At 48.4% G+C, this 20737-nt stretch overlaps 1 pseudogene; it reads left to right on the top strand.

Annotated features, from left to right (window-relative positions):
- The window catches only part of LOC140903603 (uncharacterized), a 94344-nt pseudogene extending 76114 nt beyond the window's left edge, over nt 1-18230 (top strand).
- The last annotated feature ends 2507 nt before the right edge of the window (nt 18231-20737 follow it).

Here is a 20737-nt window from a genome sequence, read left to right as displayed (position 1 = left end):
GCCAGCGCCCTTACGAGTGCTGCGAGTGCGGGAAAACCTTCACTCAGCACTCACATCTTATTGCACATCAGAGGAGTCACACAGGGGAGAAACCCTGTAAATGCTTTGAGTGTGAGAAAACCTTCTCTTGGCATTTAGCCCTTATAAAACATCGGAGGATCCACACAGGAGAGAAACCCTATAAATGCTGTGAGTGTGGGAAAACTTTCACTGAGTGCTCAACCCTTATTCATCATCAGAGAATCCACACAGAGGAGAAACCCTATGAATGCTGTGAGTGTGGGAAAACCTTCACTCAGAGCTCAAACCTTATTACGCATCAGAGGAGCCACACAGGAGAGAAACCCTATGAATGCTGTGAGTACGGGAAAACTTTCGCTCGGAGCTCAGGCCTTATTACACATCAGAGGAGCTGCACAGGAGAGAAACCCCATGAATGCTGTGAATGTGGAAAATTCTTCCATCACAACTCTTCTCTTATTTATCACCAGAGAAGCTGCAAGGGAGATAAACACCATGAAAATCTTTTCTCGGGTTCAGAAAACATTGTTTTTTCCTAATTCCCAAGTAGTGCACTTTAAGGCAGCATTTGTGGCATCTCAGCTCCTTTAGGTGAGTTGTCAGCTTTTCCCTTTTGCAGCTCACCCTTCCTTGGAGTGAAGCCCACAGTGTTTTTCATCAACTCCTTCGTCCTCTGTCATGGAAATGTGCGTCCCTCCAACAGGAATGCCCATCAGTCCCAGGTGGGGGAACCAGGAGTGATCTCTACTAGGTACATGGAGGTTAAATCTATCTGGGCCTTGACACTACTAGGGTTTTCCATGGAGTTCGCGATCCTGATATAAAAACACAACTATTTTTTCAAGAAAGAAAATAGCCCATATAGCGTCCAGGGTAACGTAGCAAATTTCCTTACCACTGGACACAAGCTCCGTCACTTTTTCTAGTCTAACCAAATTTGGAGCATCACGTTTATAATTTTTTCTCCCTCTGCAAAGTGATTGTTAGTCACCAGGTTCCCCCACTAGGGACAGATTGCCTCATTCCCAGTTGTTGCCACGTTGCACTGGATTCTGCTGAATAGCAGTTGGGCTTTTTACCATTTTTTCCATGTAAATATAACAGAGAAGGAGCAGGGATAGAGGGTGTGAGAAAGTGGGGATTTTTCCTTGTTATGTTTTAAGTGAGTCTTACTGTTTTTCATGAGTACGGCGGGTGCCTCAGTTTCCCTGTGTGCTGCACCAATACCTTGGTGGTGGGAATAGGGATGTGTGACTTTGGCTGAGACCTCTGGGGCTGGTGAGGCTGCCTGCATGACCGGTGTGTGACGTTGCACTCCATATGCTTTATGGAAATATGCTTATGACATAACTGGAATATGCTTCACGCTAAATACCCCTTGTATCGTGTCATTAGAAAGCTTGTAATCTACTAAGTGTGTTCATCCTATTTGTTTGTATGTATTATTTCTATATCTGGAGTTAGGAGAATTAGCTATAAAATTGTTTCACTGATGTAAACATATGAAGTAGAGGCCATTAAGGGTGCTCCAGAAACAATCAGTTGTAAATGGCCTTAGTTTCTTGAAAGCCTTCTTGTGTACATGTGGGCCAGCCCATGGGGAATGGAGACTAGGGGTCTTACCGTGACATGTGACCATGTCACCTGATAATGAAATCCATCTTAAATCTGGTACTTTTCCATTTAGAAGGAAGGGTGGGGACCCAGAGAGACAAAAGATTCCTGCCTTGTGCCAAAGCTATAGAAGGGGGTGGAGCAGGACAAAGGGGGCCAGTCATGAGAAATCCCCTGCTTACCACCTGAGATGTCTGCTGGAACTAACACTACCTGGGGAAAGGATCGGGCCCAGACTAGGAAGGAGTCTAATCTGTGAAAGAAGCTTATTGGAACATCCCTGAGGGTGAGATATTACCTGTAATCCTTTTTTTTAATGTATTAGGTTTAGACTTGCGTGTTTTTGCTTTATTTTGCTGGGTGACTTACTTTGTTCTGTGTGTTATTACTTGAAACCACTTAAATCCTACTTTTTATACTTAATAAAATCACTTTTCTTTATTAATAAATCTAGAGTAAGTGATTAATACCAAAGGGAGCAAACAGCGGTGCATATCTCTTTATCAGTGTTACAGAGGGTGGACAATTTATGAATTTACTCTATATAAGCTTAATACAGAGTAAAACAGATTTATTTGGGTTTTGGATCCTATTGGGAACTTGGTATCTGGGTGCTGGAGACAAGTAAGCTGCTGAGCTGTTTTCACTTAAAGTCTGCAGCTTTGGGGGCGTGGTTCAGACCCTGAGTCTGTGTTGCAGCAGGTTAGTGTGTCTGGCTCAACAAGACAGGGTTCTGGAAGTCACAAGCTGGCAGGTAAAACAGGTTCAGAGGTATTTTCAGCACATCGGGTGACAGTCCCATGGGGGTCTCTGTGACTGAACCCGTCACACGGTGCCTTTCGTAACCGGAGACCCAGGAATGTGTTAAGGAAAAGTTAGCATATGTGTGTATGTGACTCCATTTTGGTTTGGGGCCCACCATTGTCTAAAAGTAAACACATCATGCAGCAGGAGGAGTCTTCCTTAGATACTGCATTCCTTTGAAACCCGCCCCCTTGTTTCCAGCCCATCTCGAATCCCGGTTTCTGTTCTTTGTCTGTTCCTAACTCCCTGCCTCCTGGCCTTGATGCGAGCCTCCCATCCCGATAAGAAAGGCTACTGGTGCATTGCTTTAGGACCATGTTGTGTAGTTGAAGTAATGGTCTAGCACGGGGAATGTACCTAGCATGTATGGGTGGTAGATAAGGGAAGGGTTTGTCTATTGGCTAAGGTTTCCGATGCACTAGGGCAACGTGCTTTGCTAAAAGGTATATAATCTCTGTATAACCTGCATTCGGGGTCCCCTCCTGACTAGCAGGGGGGCACCACGCTCGAGCATAATAAACTTAGTATCTTTGGGAACTCTGCAGTTGTGACAGGTTTCAGAGTAACAGCCGTGTTAGTCTGTATTCGCAAAAAGAAAAGGAGTACTTGTGGCACTTAAAGACTAACCAATTTATTTGAGCATGAGCTTTCGTGAGCTACAGCTCACTTCATTGGATGCATACTGTGGAAACTGCAGAAGACATTATATACACAGAGACCATGAAACAATACTTCCTCCCACCCCACTCTCCTGCTGGTAATAGCTTATCTAAAGTGATCATCAAGTTGGGCCATTTCCAGCACAAATCCAGGTTTTCTCACCCTCTGCCCCCCCCCCCCAAACTCACTCTCCTGCTGGTAATAGCAGGAGGGTGAGAAAACCTGGATTTGTGCTGGAAATGGCCCAACTTGATGATCACTTTAGATAAGCTATTACCAGCAGGAGTGTGGGGTGGGAGGAGGTATTGTTTCATGGTCTCTGTGTATATAATGTCTTCTGCAGTTTCCACAGTATGCATCCGATGAAGTGAGCTGTAATTCACGAAAGCTCATGCTCAAATAAATTGGTTAGTCTCTAAGGTGCCACAAGTACTCCTTTTCTTTCTGCAGTTGTGGACTTTGTTCGTGTGCCTCAGCCTAGACTTGGAGTGTGCGTGACCAATCGGGTGTAATTTGTAACAAATGGGATGCAACCAGGTGACTCTTTGCCCAGGAAACGAGACAAAGACAAGGAGGAGGAGCAATGGAGGTGTCTGACTTTGGGTCGCTGGAAGCTGGCAGTCTGCTTGGGGGGACCCGAAGAGGGGGAGTTCAGGGCATCTGGCCCATGACTCCCTAAGGTGGACTTGGCCGAAAGTCACTGATTTCTGTGCTAATGAGTTCTGTTCTACACCGTGTTCCTGTCGAATAATAAACCTTTTGTTTTACTGGTTGACTGAGAGTCACGCTGGCTGGGGGGCAGGGCCCTCTGGCTTCCCCAGAAGCCCCGTCCGGGCAGACTTGCTGCGGGAAGCCCACGGTGTGGAAGGGGATGCTGAATGCTTCGAAGTCAGACCCAAGAAGGTCAAAGTTGTGTGAGCTTCTTGCCCTGGTGGCAGTGTGTCATGGAGTGTGGCGGAGTCAGGGCCCTGCACCCCCACTTCCTGCGATTCACCGTGACTCTCAGCCAGCCAGTAAAACAGAAAGTTTATTGGACGACTGGAACACAGTCCCAAGCAGAGATGGGAGAGGGAGGCAGGGATGAGGGCAAGATTAAACACACCGAGAGAGCTCTGTGTAGTGATGGTTTCTTGCTTGGCTTTATTAGTTTGCGGAGGAATCGTTGAGAAGCCCTAGTCGGAGGAGACGCTGGCAGAAGTGGACCTGACCATCCTTCTAAGGAGACATGAATAGTCCTCATGTTTCTGCCTTCTGCTTAACTGGCTGTGAGTAAGAAGTCAGTGCTTTGAATTCGTCATCTGTACTCACTGTAGTTTTCCTCACAGGCCGTGTGCTTCCTCGTTGGCTACGAGTCTCTGGGATTAAGGCTGGGGAAGGGACAAGAGTCTCCTGAGCAAAGTGACTATTTTGGGTGCCGTTACAATGGATATCTTCCAGTTGCAGTTGTAAAGTAGTAATGGGAGATGAGTTAAGGGTGGAGCCCTGGGATACGGGAGATATGAAATGAAGAGACAACGCGACATTGCAGATGGAGATGCTAATTTTTTTTTGTTCCCTCTTCTGCTGGGTTTAGTCCCAAAAGAAAAGAAGACAAGCGTCAGAGTCTACTGCCCTCATGCGACGGAAAGAGAGGGACAAGATCGTGAGCGTTGTTGATGCCACGGAAAAGTCGTCCAACTGGGAGCGGAAGAGCTGCCACCCTCAGTGAGGTAAGTGTCTATTTTGGTGATTGCTTTGCTCACGGCCCACCTCGCTCCTGGTAGGGACGCCCCTTTAGCTGGGGCTGGGTTTGTAAGAAGATGTTCTTGACTAGCTGTGGTTACGAGGGAGATAAGGTCCCCATTTTCAGGGGCTGGTCATTTCTCTGGCCAGTGTTACAAATTATACCTGACAGGTCATGCACACAAACTGCCGCGAATTATACCCGATAGGTCACGCACAGTTCGAGTATAGACTGAGGCACACAAACAAAGTTCACAACTGCAGAATTCCCAAAAATACTAAGTTTATTATGCTCGAGCGCGGTGCCCCCCTGCTAATCAGCAGGGGACCCCGCATGCAGGTTATACAGAGATTATATACCTTTTTGCAAAGCACGTTGCCCTAGTGCATCGGAAACCTTAGCCAATAGACAAACCCTTCCCTTATCTACCACCTATCCCTGCTAGGTACATTCCCCGTGCTAGACCATTACTTCAACTACACCACATGGTCCTAAAGCAATGCAGCAGTAACTTTTCTTATCAGAATGGGAGGCCTACATCAAAGCCAGGAGGCAGGGAGTTAGGAACAGAGAGAGAACAGAAACCAGGAGTCGAGACAGGCTGGAGACAACGGGGGGAGGATTTTCACAGGAATGCAGTATCTAAGAAACACTCCTCCTGGTGCATGAAGTGCTTGCTTTTAGACAATGGTGGGCCCCAAACCAAAATGGAGTCACATATGCTAACTTTTCCTTAACACCAGGAGCGGTGTGTCCTCTGCAGCAGAAGGTTTGATCCAGGAGGATGACTCCAGGTGGTGAGTCACTTGCCTTCCATGTTTTTTCTCTCTGTCTCTCTCTCTTCTCTAGTATGTTGGCCAACACAAACACCCCCCCCACCTTTCTGTCCTTACCTTTCCTAGTGCCTTCTCCCTTCATAGGATACTGGGAGGCATGTTAGGTGTGCATCCCCACAGGCTGTGTCTCGGGAGCCATGAAGAAGTAGGAGTGGATGATAATCATGCAGGGCAGTGCGTGCGAGAGTGGAGCAGTGACTGTCGGTATTAACTTGGTCTCTGTTGATCAAGTGGGGCCAATGTAGATGGAATGGAAGAGGGAGGCAGAAATGAGGGGAAGATCTCAGGCACCAATAGAGCTTTGTGTAGCGATGGCTTCTGCTGCTGCTCTTGCAGAGGAATTGCTGAGGAGCCCTAGCCAGAGGAGAAAGTGGCAGAGATGGACCTGAGCAGCTTGGACATTGTTCTCAGCAGACGTGAACAGTCCTCCACTTTCTGCCTCCCGCTTAACTGGCTGTGAGTAAGTGGTCAGTGCTTTCAATTCCTCATCTGTACTCGCTGTAGTACTCTTCACAGGCTGTGCGCTTCCTTGTTGGGTATGGGGCTCTGTGGTATTAAGGCTGAGGAGGAGCCATGTCTGCTGTGCAGAGTGACCATGTGGGGTGCCATTGCAAGGGGTGCTTTTTGGTTGTAATGTTAAAGATGTAATGGGAAGAGGGTTGAGGGCAGAGCCCCGCCATGCAGGAGAGGGGAAAAGAAGGGCCAACGAGACGTTGCCGACTGAGATGGTAACTGATTTGTTTTTCTCCCTTGTGCTGGGTTTAGTACTAAGGGAAAAGAAGTCGCGTGCCAGGGTCTACTGCCCTCATGCGATGGAAAGCGAGTGACAGTGATAAGACCGCGAGTATTGTTGATGCCACGCAAAAGCTGTCCAACTGGGAGCAGAATTGCTGCCACTCTGAGATAAGTGACTGTTTTGGTGATTGCTCTGCTCGTGGCCCACCTGGCTCCAGGTATGGACGCTCCTTTAGCTAAGGCTGGGTTTGTAAGGAAAGGTTCCTGACTAGCTGTTGTTATGAGGGAGACAAGGTCCCCATTTTCAGGGGCTGCTCATTTCTCTGGCCAGGAGCAGTGTGTCCTCCGCAGCAGAAGGTTGCATCTAGGAGGATGACTTCATGTGTTGAGTTGCTTGCCTTCCTCCAATCTTTTTCTCTTTCTTTCTCTCTACTCTAATGTGTTGGCCAGCTCTCTGTCTCCTCTCCTCTCCTTGTGCTGTCTCCCTTCTTAGGATGCAGGCAGGGGTACTAGGTTTGCATCCCGACAGGTGAGGTCTCGGGAGCCCTGGAGAAGTTGGAGCAGATGAAAATCATGCGTGGCAGTCGGTGTTGACTCGGTCATCGAGTGGGGCCAGTGTAGATGGGTTTGGAGAGGGAGGCAGGGATGAGGGCAAGATTTCAAGCACCGGTAGAGCTTTGTGTACTGATGGCTCATGCTTGGCTTTTGCAGCTGCTCTTGCAGAGGAATTGTCCAGGAGCCCAGCCAGAGGAGAAGGTGCAAAGGTGTAGCTGAGCAGCTTGGGCATCCTTCTAAGGAGACATGAACAGTCCTCCCCTTTCTGCCTCCCACATAACTGGCTGTATGTAAACAGTCAGTGATTGGAATTCCTCCTCTGTAGTTGTTTTTGTCACAGGCAGTGTGCTTGCTTATTGAATATGGGGCTCTTTGGTATTTAAGGCTGGGGAAGGTATCACACTTACAGTTGCCATCTTTCACGGGGTAATAAGCACCCCGACTTTCACAATAAACCAAAAATCAAGCTAATCCCATTTCAAAACAAGGAATCTGTAAGAACCCGAACACCCTGTGACTAGATCCCCCCGGTGTGCAGTCTGGGAGTGTGGTGGGCCCACTGTGCACCCCTGATTCTCTCCCCCACTTTGCCTCTCCTTGCCCTGTGCCCTTGCTTGCCAGGAGCCAATTTAAAAAAAAGAAGTAACAAACTGCAAGGTAAACAAGCAACAAGCCAGCATCCAAAAACTCGCCAAGAAGCAACTCTCAAGCCAATTAAGTGAAAAACAAGTCCAATTTCTGCATTTTCCCCACAGGTTTGGTATTTTTTACCAGAGTCTGCTGTGCAGAGTGACTATTTCGGGTGTCATTGCTGGGGTGCTTCTACTTGTAGTCCTGAAGGTGTAATGGGAGGGGGGTTGAGGGCAGAGCCCTGGGGTGTGTTAGATGCAAGAAGAAGAGCTTACGGCACATTGCCATCTGAGATGCTAACTTCTTTGTTTTTCTCCCTTGTGCTGGGTTTGGTACCAAGGGGAAAGAAGTCAAATGACAGAGTTTACTCCACTCGTATGATGGAAAGCAAGCGAGAGCAGGGAGACTGTGAGCCTTGTTGAAATGAGACAGGAGCCATACATTTGGGAGGGGAGCAGCCACCACTGTCAGTGAGATAAGTGATATATTTTATGCGAGATAGTCTTTTAAGGTATCATTGGAAAGGTTATAATTTACTGCATGTGATTATCCAATTTGGATGCATGTATCATTTCTGTATCTAAAGTTGGAAATATTGACTATGTAACAATTACAACCGGGTGTATACTTGGGAAACACCCACCAGACAACACGCCATCAGCCTTGATGGGCCATTAGGAAGAAACAATAAGACTGTGAAGACACTAATCTCTCTCCTTCCTGAGACGCATCCTGGGATGTAGCTGTGACGCTACTAGGTCAGGTGGTCCTGTCACCTGGTACTAAATGCTATGTTGGACTTCTAGTAATTTTCCATTAAAAGGAGGGGGAGGTCAAGACTGGGAAACAAAAGATTCCCGCCTTATGTAAATCTTACTTAAGGCTGGGGAGTAATGCAAACAGGTCTCTTCTCCGTTGCCTTCCTGTCGAAGCAGAAAGACTGCTAAAAGTACCTGAAGGGACAAAGGAACCGAGCAGGGGGAAAGTCCAGGGCTGAGTCTGGACGAAGACAGCAGTCTGCTCTGTAAAGAGAAATAACTGGAAATATCAGCTACAGAAACCCTGCAACTTGCCTAAAAACAACGTTTAGGGTGAGAGATCACTTCCTGAGTCCAGTCTCTTTAAGATCTTAGGCTTAGTATTGCATGTTTGTTTTATTTGCTTAGTAATCTGCCTTCTGTTTGCTATCCCTTACAATCACTTAAAATCTTCTTCCCTTATAGTTAATAATAAACAAAAACAAGTTCATTAAACCCAGTTTGTGCAACTTCTAACGGGGGTGGGGCAAAAGTTGTGCATATCTTCCTCCACATTGAGGGAGGGGGTGAATTTATGAGCTTATGTTGTATAGATTTCTCTACGGCCCAAGACAATATTATTTTGGGTGTACTTTCCAAAGGGGAACTGCACTTGAGAGCTGGGAGATATCATAGCTGAGTCTTCTCATAGAGAGCTGTTGACAGACTCTGTGCGATTCTACAGCTGGTGCGTCCCTACGTGTGTGTGTGTGTGTGCTGCCAGAGGCTGGAGAGCCTAAGTCAGCAAAACAAGGAGAGGGAGGCCAGGCTAGTGCAGCAGCAGGCTCAGAGAAATCCCAGTACATCAGGTGGCATCCCAGAATGGGGGTCAAACCCGTCACAGGGTGGGCCCCTGAGAAAAGACCTCTGCTTCTAACTGGGGCACGATAAGTGCGGGGGGAATCCTTTGTGCCCTCCAAGGAGTTGTCAGGTGCTACGGAATCTTCCTGAAGTCTGGTAACTTCGTGGAGAGCAACTTGACTGTAACAAGAGATGCTTAGTCCTCAGGTATCTTCCTTCTGTACACTGGGTGAGCTTCCCTGGTCATGCCAGTCTAGTCCTCCTCTCTGAAGCAGGCCACATTCAGTCGAGGATGTGAGCAGGGGTCTGAGAGTAGCCCTCGGCCTGTGTCTCCACTCACCAGGTTGCACCACCCAGGGCATGTGGAGGGTCCAGGGCTATGCACAGCACTCTGGACTGACTTGCTCCTGGGTTCTAACCCCTGCGCTTGCTGCTACTCAAGGGTTCTCCCTGTAAGTTACCCCAACTGGCCAGTGAATGTCATTGTAACGCAATGGGAAAAAGGCTTTGTGAATTACTCTGACAGGTCACCGTTGCTCTGAGGGAAATGCTTTGTGCGTGACTCAGAGTGGCCACCCATTATCACTGTCCCTTCATAAGGAAAATGGTTTGTGCATTACCCCAACTGGCCACATGGTGTGTCTGTTCCTCCATGAGGGAAATACTTTGTGTTTCCAAATGGCCACTCGGGGTAATGCACACAGCATTTCCCTCGTGGAGGAACAGTGACACCGGGTGTCCAGTATCAGGGGGTAGCCGTGTTAGTCTGTATCCACAAAAACAATAAGGAGTCCAGTGGTACCTTAAAGACGAACAGATTTATCTGGGCATAAGCTTTTGTGGGTAAAAAACGACTTCTTCAGAAGCATGGAGTGAAAATTACAGATGCAGGCAATATATTGTGACACATGAAGAGAAGGGAGTTACCTCACAAGTGGAGAACCAGTGTTGACAGGGCCAATTCGATCAGGGTGGATATAGTCCACTCCCAATAACTGATGAGGAGGTGTCAATTCCAGGAGAGGCAAAGCTGCTTTTGTAGTGAGCCAGCCAGTCCCTACTCAAGCCCAAATTAATGGTGTTAAATTTGCAAATGAATTTTAGTTCTGCTGTTTCTCTTTGAAGTCTGTTTCTGAAGTTTTTTTGTTCGAGTAATGTACAGTTGCTCCATGAAGGAAATGCTCTGTGCGTTACCCCGAGTGTCCACACGGTGTCAGTCTTCTCAATGTGGGAAATGCTTTGAGCATCCCCCAAGTGGCCACCCAGTGTCACTCTTGCTCCATTAGGGAAATGCTGTGTGCATTCTCCCAAGAGGCCGCCCATTGGTGGGATAACTCACGTGACTGGAGTACTGTCATGGATGGATATAAAGTGTTCAGGAAGGACAGTCAGGGCAGAAAAGGTCGGGGAGTTGCATTGTATGTAAGAGAGCAGTATGACTGCTCAGAGCTCCAGTATGAAACTGTAGAAAAACGTGAGAGTCTCTGGATTAAGTTTAGAAGCGTGAGCAACGAGGGTGGTGTCGTGGTGGGAGTCTGCTATAGACCATTGGACCAGGGGGATGAGGTGGATGAGGCTTTCTTCCGGCCACTAATGGAAGTTACTAGATCGGAGGCCCTGGTTCTCATCGGAGACTTCAATCACCCTGATGTCTGCTGGGAGAGCAATACAGCGGTGCACAGACAATCCAGGAAGCGTAGGGGACAATTTCCTGATGCAAGTGCTGGAACAACCAACTAGGGGCAGAGCTCTTCTTGACCTGCTGCTCACAAACCGGGAAGAATTAGTAGGGGAAGCAAAAGTGGATGGGAACCTGGGAGGCAGTGACCATGAGATGATCGAGTTCAGGATCCTGACACAAGGAAGAAAGGAGAGCGGCAGAATGTGGACCCTAGACTTCAGAAAAGCAGACTTTGACAACCTCAGGGAACTCATGGGCAGGATCCCCTGGGAGAATAACATGAGGGGGAAAGGAGTCCAGGAGAGCTGGCTGTATTTTAAAGAATCCTTATTGAGGTTACAGGAACAAACCATCCCGATGTGTAGAAAGAATAGTCAATATGGCAGGCGACCAGCTTGGCTTGACAGTGAAATCCTTGCTGATCTTAAACACAAAAAAGAAGCTTACAAGAAGTGGAAGATTGGACAAATGACCAGGGAAGAGTATAAAAATATTGCTCGGGCATGCAGGAGTGAAATCAGGAAGGCCAAATCACACCTGGAGTTGCAGCTAGCAGGAGATATTAAGAGTAATAAGAAGGGTTTCTCCAGGTATGTTAGCAACAAGAAGAAAGTCAAGGAAAGTGTGGGCCCCTTACTGAATGAGGGAGGCAACCTGTGACAGAGGATGTGGAAAAAGCTAATGTACTCAATGCTTTTTTTGCCTCTGTCTTCATGAACAAGGTCAGCTCCCAGACTGCTGCACTGGCCAGCAGTCTGGGGAGGAGGTGACCAGCCCTCTGTAGAGAAAGAACCGGTTCGGGACAATTAGAAAAGCTGGACGAGCACAAGTCCGTGGGGACGGATGCGCTGCATCCGAGAGCACCAAAGGAGATGGCGGATGTGATTGCAGAGCCATTGGCCGTTATCTTTGAAAACTCACGGCAATCGGGGGAGGTCCTGTTACGGATTGTAACTAATAGGTCACGCACAGGAACTGCTGCGAATTATACCCGATAGGTCACGCACAGGTCGAGTCTAGGCTGAGGCACACGAACAAAGTCCACAACTGCAGAGATCCCAAAGATACTAAGTTTATTACGCTCGAGCGTGGTGCCCCCCTGCTAGTCAGGAGGGGACCCCGAATGCAGGTTATACAGAGATTATATACCTTTTAGCAAAGCACATTGCCCTCGTGCATCAGAAACCTTAGCCAATAGACAAACCCTTCCCTTATCTACTACCTATCCCTGCTAGGTACATTGCCCATTGTAGACCATTACTTCAACTACACAACATGGTCCTAAAGCAATGCACCAGTAGCTTTTCTTATTGGGATGGGAGGCTCACATCAAGGCCAGGAGGCAGGGAGTTAGGAACAGACAAAGAACAGAAACCGGGAATCGAGACAGGCTGGAAAAAAGAGGGAGGGTTTTCACAGGAATGCAATATCTAAGGAGCACTCCTCCTAGTGCATGATGTGCTTGCTTTTAGACACTGATGGGCCCCAAACCAAAATGGAGTCACATATGCTAACTTTTCCTTAACAGGTCCCGGATGATTGGAAAAAGGTTAATGTAGCGCCCATCTTTAAAAAAGGGAAGAAGGAGCATCTGGGGAACTACAGGCCGGTCAGCCTCACCTCAGTCCCTGGAAAAATCATGGAGCAGGTCCTCAAGGAATCAATTCTGAAGCACTTAGAGGAGAGGAAAGCGATCCGGAACTGTCAGCATGGATTCACCAAGGGCAAGTCATGCCTGGCTAATCTAATTGCCTTCTATGACTAGATAACCGGCTCTGTGGATGAGGGGAAAGCGGCAGATGTGTTGTTCCTTGACTTTAGCAAAGCTTTTGATATGGTCCCCCCCAGTATTCTTCTTGCCAGCAAGTCAAAGACGTATGGGCTGGATGAATGGACTATAAGGTGGATAGAAAGCTGGCTAGATCGTCGGGCTCAAAGTCTCCATGTCTAGTTGGCAGCCGGTATCGAGTGGAGTGCCCCAAGGGTCAGTCCTGGGGCTGGTTTTGTTCAATATCTTCGTTAATGATCTGGAGGATTGCGTGGATTTCACCCTCAGCAAGTTTGCAGATGACACTAAACTGGGAGGAGAGGTAGATACGCTGGAGGGTAGGGATACAGAGGGCCCTAGACAAATTAGAGGATTGGGCCAAAAGAAATCTGATGAGGTTCAACAAGGACAAGTGCAGAGTTGTGCACTTAGGACGGAAGAATCCCACGCACCGCTACAGACTAGGGACCGAACGGCTAGGCAGCAGTTCTGCAGAAAAGGACCTAGGGGTTACAGTGGACGAAAAGCTGGATATGAGTCAACGGTGTGCCCTTGTTGCCAAGAAGACCAATGGCATTTTCGAATGTATAAGCAGGGGCATTGCCAGCAGATCGACGGACGTGATCGTTCCTCTCTATTCGACAGCGGTGAGGCCTCATCTGGAGTACCGAGTCCAGTTTTGGGCCCCACACTTCAAGAAGGATGTGGAAAAATTGGAGAGAGTCCAGCGGAGGGCAACAAAAATTATTAAGGGACTGGAACACATGACTTCTGAGGAGAGGCTGAGGGAACTGGGATTGTTTAGTTTACGGAAGAGAAGAGTGAGGGGGGGATTTGATAGCTGTTTTCAACTGCCTGAAAGGGGGTTCCAAAGAGCATGGATCTAGACTGTTTTCAGTGGTAGCAGATGACAGAACGAGGAGTAATGGTCTCAAGTTGCAGTGGGGGAGGTTTAGGTTGGATATTAGGAAAAACTTTTTCACTCGGAGGGTGGTGAAACACTGGAATGCGTTACCTAGGGAGGTGGTAGAATCTCCTTCCTTGGAAGTTTTTAAGGTCAGGCTTGACAAAGCCCTGGCTGGGATGATTCAATTGGGGATCGGTCCTGCTTTGAGCAGGGGGTTGGACTAGATGACTTCCCGAGGTCTCTTCCAACCCTGATATTCTATGATTGTCACTGTTGTTGCATAAGGGAAATGCTTTGTGCATTTGTGCAACTGGTCACCCAGTTTCCACGGTATGCATCCGATGAAGTGAGCTGTAGCTCACAAAAGCTTATGCTCAAATAAATTGGTTAGTCTCTAAGGTGCCACAAATACTCCTTTTCTTTTTGCGAATACAGACTAACATGGCTGTTACTCTGAAAACTGGTCACCCAGTGTCACTGTTGCTTCATGAGGGAAATGGGTTGTGCATTAGCCCAAGTGGCCCCTCGTTGCCTCTCTTCCTTGGTGAGGGAAATGGTTTGTGCATTACCTGGATTGGCCACCTGGTTTCACTCTTGCTCCATGTGGGAAATATTTTAGTGACGCCAGGTGGCCACTCTAGGTAATGCACACAGCATTTCCCTCATGGAGCAACAATGACAGTGGGTGGTCACTCAGGGTAATCCACAGTTGTTCCACGAAGGAAATGCTTTGTGCATTACCTGGATTAGCCACCCTGTGTCACTGTTGCTCCATGAGATAAATGCTGTGTGCATTAACCCGAGTGGCCATCCGGTGTCACTGTTTCTCCTTGAGGGAAATGTTTTGTGGATTACTCCGTGGTCACCCAGCGTCACTGTTGCTCTATGGGGAAAATCCTCTGTGCATAACCCCGCCCTTCCACATAGTGTTACTGTTGTTCCAGGGAAGCTGCAGGCTGAGTTGCCTGTAAGGGTATGTCTATGCTGGCATTGAAGGACAAAACTTTTTTCTTTCAGAAGTGTTAACCCCCTCCCCCATCCCTTGACCCCGAAAGTAAAAGTTTTGCCACTACAAGTACCAGTGTGAACCACGCATTGTTGGCAGGAGCGCTCTCCTGCTCGCAATACAAATGCCGATCGTTGGGAGTGGGAGTTTTTTGTTGGCAGGAGAGACGACAAACAGTGGCTACACTTCACGGCTTTTAGCAGCAGGGCTGAAGCCTAAGGGTATATCTACACTACCCGCCGGATCAGCGGGTAGTGATGGATGTATCGGGGGTCAATTTTAGTCGAGACGTGATAAATCCATCGTGAGAGGCGCAAGCGGAGTCGACGGGGGAGCGGTGGCAGTCGACCCAGTGCTGTGAAGACGCCGAGGTAAGTTGACCTAAGATACGTCGACTTCAGCTACGCTATTCTCGTAGCTGAAGTTGCATATCTTAGGTCAATTCCCCCCACCCCGCCCCGACCCAGTGTAGACCAGGGCTTAGATAAATGCATGGTAGAGCCTGAGTACAGGCGGCTGCTTCCCTTTAAGTGAGACTTGATTTCTCATAAAAGTTTTCTTCCTTGTTCTGGGTGTGTGAATTTCCCTATTTTGTGAGTAGGTGTGGGTTTACGACCAGGGGAAGAGACAACAGTCTTCTCTGCACAGTGACTCTCTTGAATACAGGTGCAAAGGGCTGCTTAACATATAAACGTAAGAATGGCAATTTGGGGTCAGACCAAAGGTCCATCTAGCCCACTATCCTGTCTTCTGACTGGCTAATGCCAGGTGCTTCAGAGGGAATGAATAGAACAGGTAATCGAGAAGTGATCCATCCTGTGTTGCCCATTCCCAGCTTCTGGCAAACAGAGGATAAGGACACCATCCGTGCCCATCCTGACTAATAGCCATTGATGGACCTATTCTCCATGAATTTACCTAGTTCTTTTTTGAACCCTATTATAGTCTTGGTTTTCACAGTATTCTCTGGCCAGCAATTCCACAGGTTGAGTGTGTGTTGTGTGCTTTTTAATTGTATCTATGAAGGTCTAATGGGAGAGGGAGAAGAACCACTGACACAACATTGCAGATTCTGATGATAACTTTTGTTTTTCCCTCTTGCGTTGTGCTTCGTGTCAAGGGTAAGAGCCCACCCCTGTTGTGAGATGGAAAGCGTACAAGAGCCATGAGACACTGAGCATTGTTGATGCCAGGCTACGGTGATGCCATCTAGCTGGAAGCAGAGCAGCCATCGCTGTCAGTGAGATAAGTGTCTGGTTTGGTGAGGAGTCTGGTCACGGTGCACCTAGCTCCAGGCAGGGACGTGCCATTAGCTAGGTCTGTGTTTGTAAGAAAAGGTTCCTGACTAGCTGTGGCTACGAGGGAGACAAGGCCCCCATTATCAGGGGCTGCTCATCTGTCTGGCCAGGAGAGGTGTGTCCACTGCAGCAAAAGGTTGGATCCAGGAGGATGACTGTAGCTGGTGAGTTTCTTGCCTTCCTCCCCTGTTTCTCTCTCTCTCTTCTCTACTCTAGTGTATTGGCTGACACACTTTGTCTGTCTGTGCTTGTTTCTCTTTCTTTGGTCTCCCTTCATAGCACATGGGCAGGCGTGCATCCCCATTTGCTAGGTCTCGGGAGCCTTGAAGAAGTAGGAGGGGACAAAAATCACGCGGGGGAGCGCGCGTGAGAATGGAGCATCACTGTCAGTGTTGACTGAGTCTCTGTTCATCAAGTGGGGCCGATGTAGATGGGATGGGAGAGGGAGGCAGGGATGAGGGCAAGGTTTTGCGCACCAATTGAGTTTTGTGGAGTGATGGCTCCTGCTTGGCTTCATTGTGGTGCTTGCAGAGGAATCGTCGAGCAGCAGCTACAGGAGAAGCTGGCAGAGGTTGACCTGACCAGCCTGGACATTCTTGTAAGCGAAGATTAACAGTCCTCCGCTTTCTGCCTTCCGCATAACTGACTGTGAGTAAGCGGTCAGTGCTTTGAATTCCTCATTCTGTACTCACTCTAGTTTTCTTCACAGGCTGTGAGCTTCCTCATTGGGCATGGGGCTCTATGGGATTAAGGCTGAGGAAGAAGCAAGTCTCCTCTGCAGAGTCACTATTTCAGGTGCTGTTGCTACAGGTGTTTTCTATTTGTAGTTATAAAGGCATAGTGCAACGGGGGTTGAGGGCAGAACCCTGGTGTGTGGGAGATGCGAGAAGAGCAGTGTTGCTGACTGAGATGCTAATTTTACTGTCTCCCCCCCACCCTCCCTTGTGTTGGGTTTAGTACCAAGGGAAAAGTGGCGGGTCAGAGTCCACTCCCCTCATGTGAGGGAAAGCGAAGGCAAGCTGTGAGGGCTCTACTCACAGTCCACCTGGCTCCAGGCTGGGACTTTTTGTTAGCTGGTGCTTAATGTGTAGGAAAAAGTTGGTGACAAGCTCTGGTTAAGAGGGAGACAAGGCTCTTATTTTCAGGGGCTGCTTTTTTCTCTGACCAGGAGTGGAGTGTTCTCCCCAGCAGGAGGTCAGTCCAGCCACTGAGATGCTTTTCTTCCTTCCATGTTTCTCTCCCTCTCTCTCTCTCCCTGTCTTCTGTGGCCAACACAGACGTGCATGCTCCCTCTTCTTGCCTCTTCTGGTACTGTCTCCCTTCACAGAAATTGGGCATGGATGCTGTTTGTGTGTCCTCACAGTCTTGGATATAAGAGCCAGCAGGATGGGGGCAGGAAAGCCTGTTAGAGCTGGCAGAAGGGGGGCATAAAAGGCCATTTGACCCATCAAGTGTTTAGTCCGTGTCTTTTACTGCAATGGAGGTGATGTAGTACAGATGGGAGAGGGAGGCAGGTACTGGAAGATCTCATGCACCTATAGCCTTTCTGGCAGCGATGGCTCTTCCATAGGTGGTTTGCTGTTCTTGCAGAGGCATGCTCCAGGCCAGTGCAGCAGCCCCAGACAGAGGAGGAGCATGTGGAGGAAGTGGACCTGCACAATCTAGACATTTCACTTGCCAACGGAGCTGAGGAGGTCTCTTGTGATGTTGGAGGAGCAGGTGTTTGTTTGTGAAATATCTCTCTCCAGTATCTGCATAGTGAGGTGCTTCCTTGAGAACAGAGAGATGCTTCTCATTTCCATGGGATGTGTCCTGGGGAAGGTACAGCTCTGCCCATGGCTGGTAATTGTCTGGGATTGTCCCTTTCCTGGAGGGCTGTAGTTCCTTGGGAGTGATGAGCATTTTAGGCCCTGGGTGGGCTGGAGAGGAATAAAGAACGGGGCTCCAATGAGCAGAAGTTAGTTACACCTGTGTGTCTGTCTGTCTTCCATGCACCAGTGGTAGCCTAGCTTACAAGTGTTCTCTCTTTTTCTTTTCAGTTCCTCATGAGATTGGGTAGATGAGAGAATGGCCAACCTGTGGCAGAGACTTAAGAAGGAGCAGCCACCCTGAGCCCATCCCCAGGGATCGAAGCCAGACAGTGATCTGCAGAGTAAGAGCAAATAGAAATTTGCTTCAGTTAAGTATTGAGGGAGGGCTGCAAAGACTCCGGTCCTGGGGCCGGTTTTGTTCAATATCTTCATAAATGATCTGGAGGATGGTGTGGATTGCACTCTCAGCGAATTTGCGGATGATACTAAACTGGGAGGAGTGGTAGATACGCTGGAGGGGAGGAATAGGATACAGAAAGACCTAGACAAATTGGAGGATTGGGCCAAAAGAAATCTGATGAAGTTCAATAAGGATAAGTGCAGGGTCCTGCACTTAGGACGGAAGAACCCAATGCACAGCTACAGACTAGGGACCGAATGGCTAGGCAGCAGTTCTGCGGAAAAGGACCTAGGGGTGACAGTGGACGAGAAGCTGGATATGAGTCAGCAGTGTGCCCTTGTTGCCAAGAAGGCCAATGGCATTTTGGGATGTATAAGTAGGGGCATAGCGAGCAGATCGAGGGACGTGATCGTCCCCCTCTATTCGACATTGGTGAGGCCTCATCTGGAGTCCTGTGTCCAGTTTTGGGCCCCACACTACAAGAAGGACGTGGATAAATTGGAGAGAGTCCAGCGAAGGGCAACAAAAATGATTAGGGGACTGGAACACATGAGTTATGAGGAGAGGCTGAGGGAGCTGGGATTGTTTAGCCTGCAGAAGAGAAGAATGAGGGGGGATTCGATAGCTGCTTTCAACTACCTGAAATGGGGTTCCAAAGAGGATGGCTCTAGACTGTTCTCAATGGTAGCAGATGACAGAACGAGGAGTAATGGTCTCAAGTTGCAGTGGGGGAGGTTTAGGTTGGATATTAGGAAAAACTTTTTCACTAAGAGGGTGGTGAAACACTGGAATGCGTTACCTAGGGAGGTGGTAGAATCTCCTTCCATAGAGGTTTTTAAGGTCAGGCTTGACAAAGCCCTGGCTGGGATGATTTAACTGGGAATTGGTCCTGCTTTGAGCAGGGGGTTGGACTAGATGACCTTCTGGGGTCCCTTCCAACCCTGATATTCTATAATTCTATGACTCTTGTTGGTGGAGAGAATTTGTTAGTATGGGGTTGGCCCCTGAGGAAAGGCCTCTGAATCTAGCTGGAGTGGGACCCGCACCCGAGCGGCTCTTAAGGTCTGTGAGTTGTCGAAGGGCAGCAGGGAACTGAGGAGCAGCCACAGCCCTGGAACCCCCAACCGGTACAAGGACAAGATGGGGGAACGTTTTGGCAGCCTGCATCATTGCACCACCTAGAGCGGCAGTTGCCACATCCTGCCTGGCTCTGACTTGAAGCTTCTGGCCTCTGACCTGGTGAATAATGTTCTCCGTAAAACATGAAACACTCTGCGTTCCGTCACTGCCTTGGTTCCAGGGATGGGTAGCCATGGTAAATCCCTCATCCCATTATTAGTGTCGCTCTCACAAAACCAGCAACATCTGTTCAATAGCATGCCCTGCTTTCAAATCACGATGGCCACCATATTGTGTTACGACCATTTCTCCCAAACAAAGAAAGGTCCCCGGGCCTTGTCAATTCAGTTCACCTAAAATAGGCGGTGTCTCGTAGCCTCATTCCCATTTTTGAGAGACACACTGAGCCTGTGCTGCCACAGAATCAAGCCCCCGTCCTGTACTCAATATGAGTCACATCTTTGGATCTAGGACAGAGGTGGGCAAACTACGGCCCGTGGGACTGTCCTGCCCAGCCCCTGAGCTCCTGGCCTGGGACGCTCGCCCCCGGCCCCTCTCTCGCAGCCTCGGCTCACTGCTCCGCTGGCGCAACACTCTGGGCCGGGGGTCTGCGAGCTCCTGGGGCAGCGCAGCTGTAGAGCCCGGCCTGACCCGGTCTCTGTGCCGTGCAGCGCGGCTGCCTCTCCTGGTGCAGCCGCGCCGCCAGCCACCGGCGCTCCAGGCAGCATGGTCGGGAGGCACGGAGCCAGGGGGTTGGATAGAGGGCAGGGGAGTTGAGGGTGGTGGTCAAGGGGCAGGGGTAGAGATAGGGGTTGGAGGGATGGGGCAGTTAGGGGCAGGGGTTCAATCCAAATTTCGTGAAATAATTACTTGAAAAATACAAAAGAAACAAAATGCATCCAAACCAAAAAACACAGAAATTGAAACAGATAGTTGTTAAGTTTGTGTTGTGTAGCCACTCAAAGTCCCCTTTTCAAAAAGACAACATCGATTGCAGTTTTTAATGCTCTCAACCGCTTTTTTCTTGGTGTGGAAAAAAATTAGTTCTTTCATTTACTTGTGAATCGTGGCATGCTAAGACTACAATTGGAAAGCCAATTGTGAGAGTGCTTTTGCTTAAAAAAATTGAAGGGTTAACCATTTATAATTATTTTTTCATATGTTAAACGCTTGCTTGTTTTTCTTTTGTTTATATTACAGTGTGTCATTTTTATAACTGGTAAAACTTAGTAACCCTAAAGTGTTCTAAAATGTGATTAAGGTTTCTGCAAAAGCATTAAAAACCCAAACTTTACTTGCTTAACCACATGGCTTTCAACTTAGCTTAAATCAGAGCTGCTATCACACTACTGTTTTGTTAGCTACCTATAATTTGTCACATGACCTACAAGGATAGTTACAGAACCACACTTCTGTGTGTTGGTTTCATAATGATACTTTTCTTTCATGCACTGTTGTTTAAGCATTGGGCTGTTATTATTTTTTCCACTTTTTTCCCTGTTAACTGCTTTTGGGTGTAGGAAATGGCTCGTAACTACAAAAAGAGGTCCCAAAAACATCAGCTGACTGCT

The sequence above is a fragment of the Lepidochelys kempii genome, chromosome 26, assembly GCF_965140265.1.
Source record: "Lepidochelys kempii isolate rLepKem1 chromosome 26, rLepKem1.hap2, whole genome shotgun sequence".
NCBI lineage: Eukaryota > Metazoa > Chordata > Testudines > Cheloniidae > Lepidochelys > Lepidochelys kempii.
Note: the sequence above shows the minus strand (reverse complement) of the source record. Positions and strands in the feature narration are given on the sequence as shown.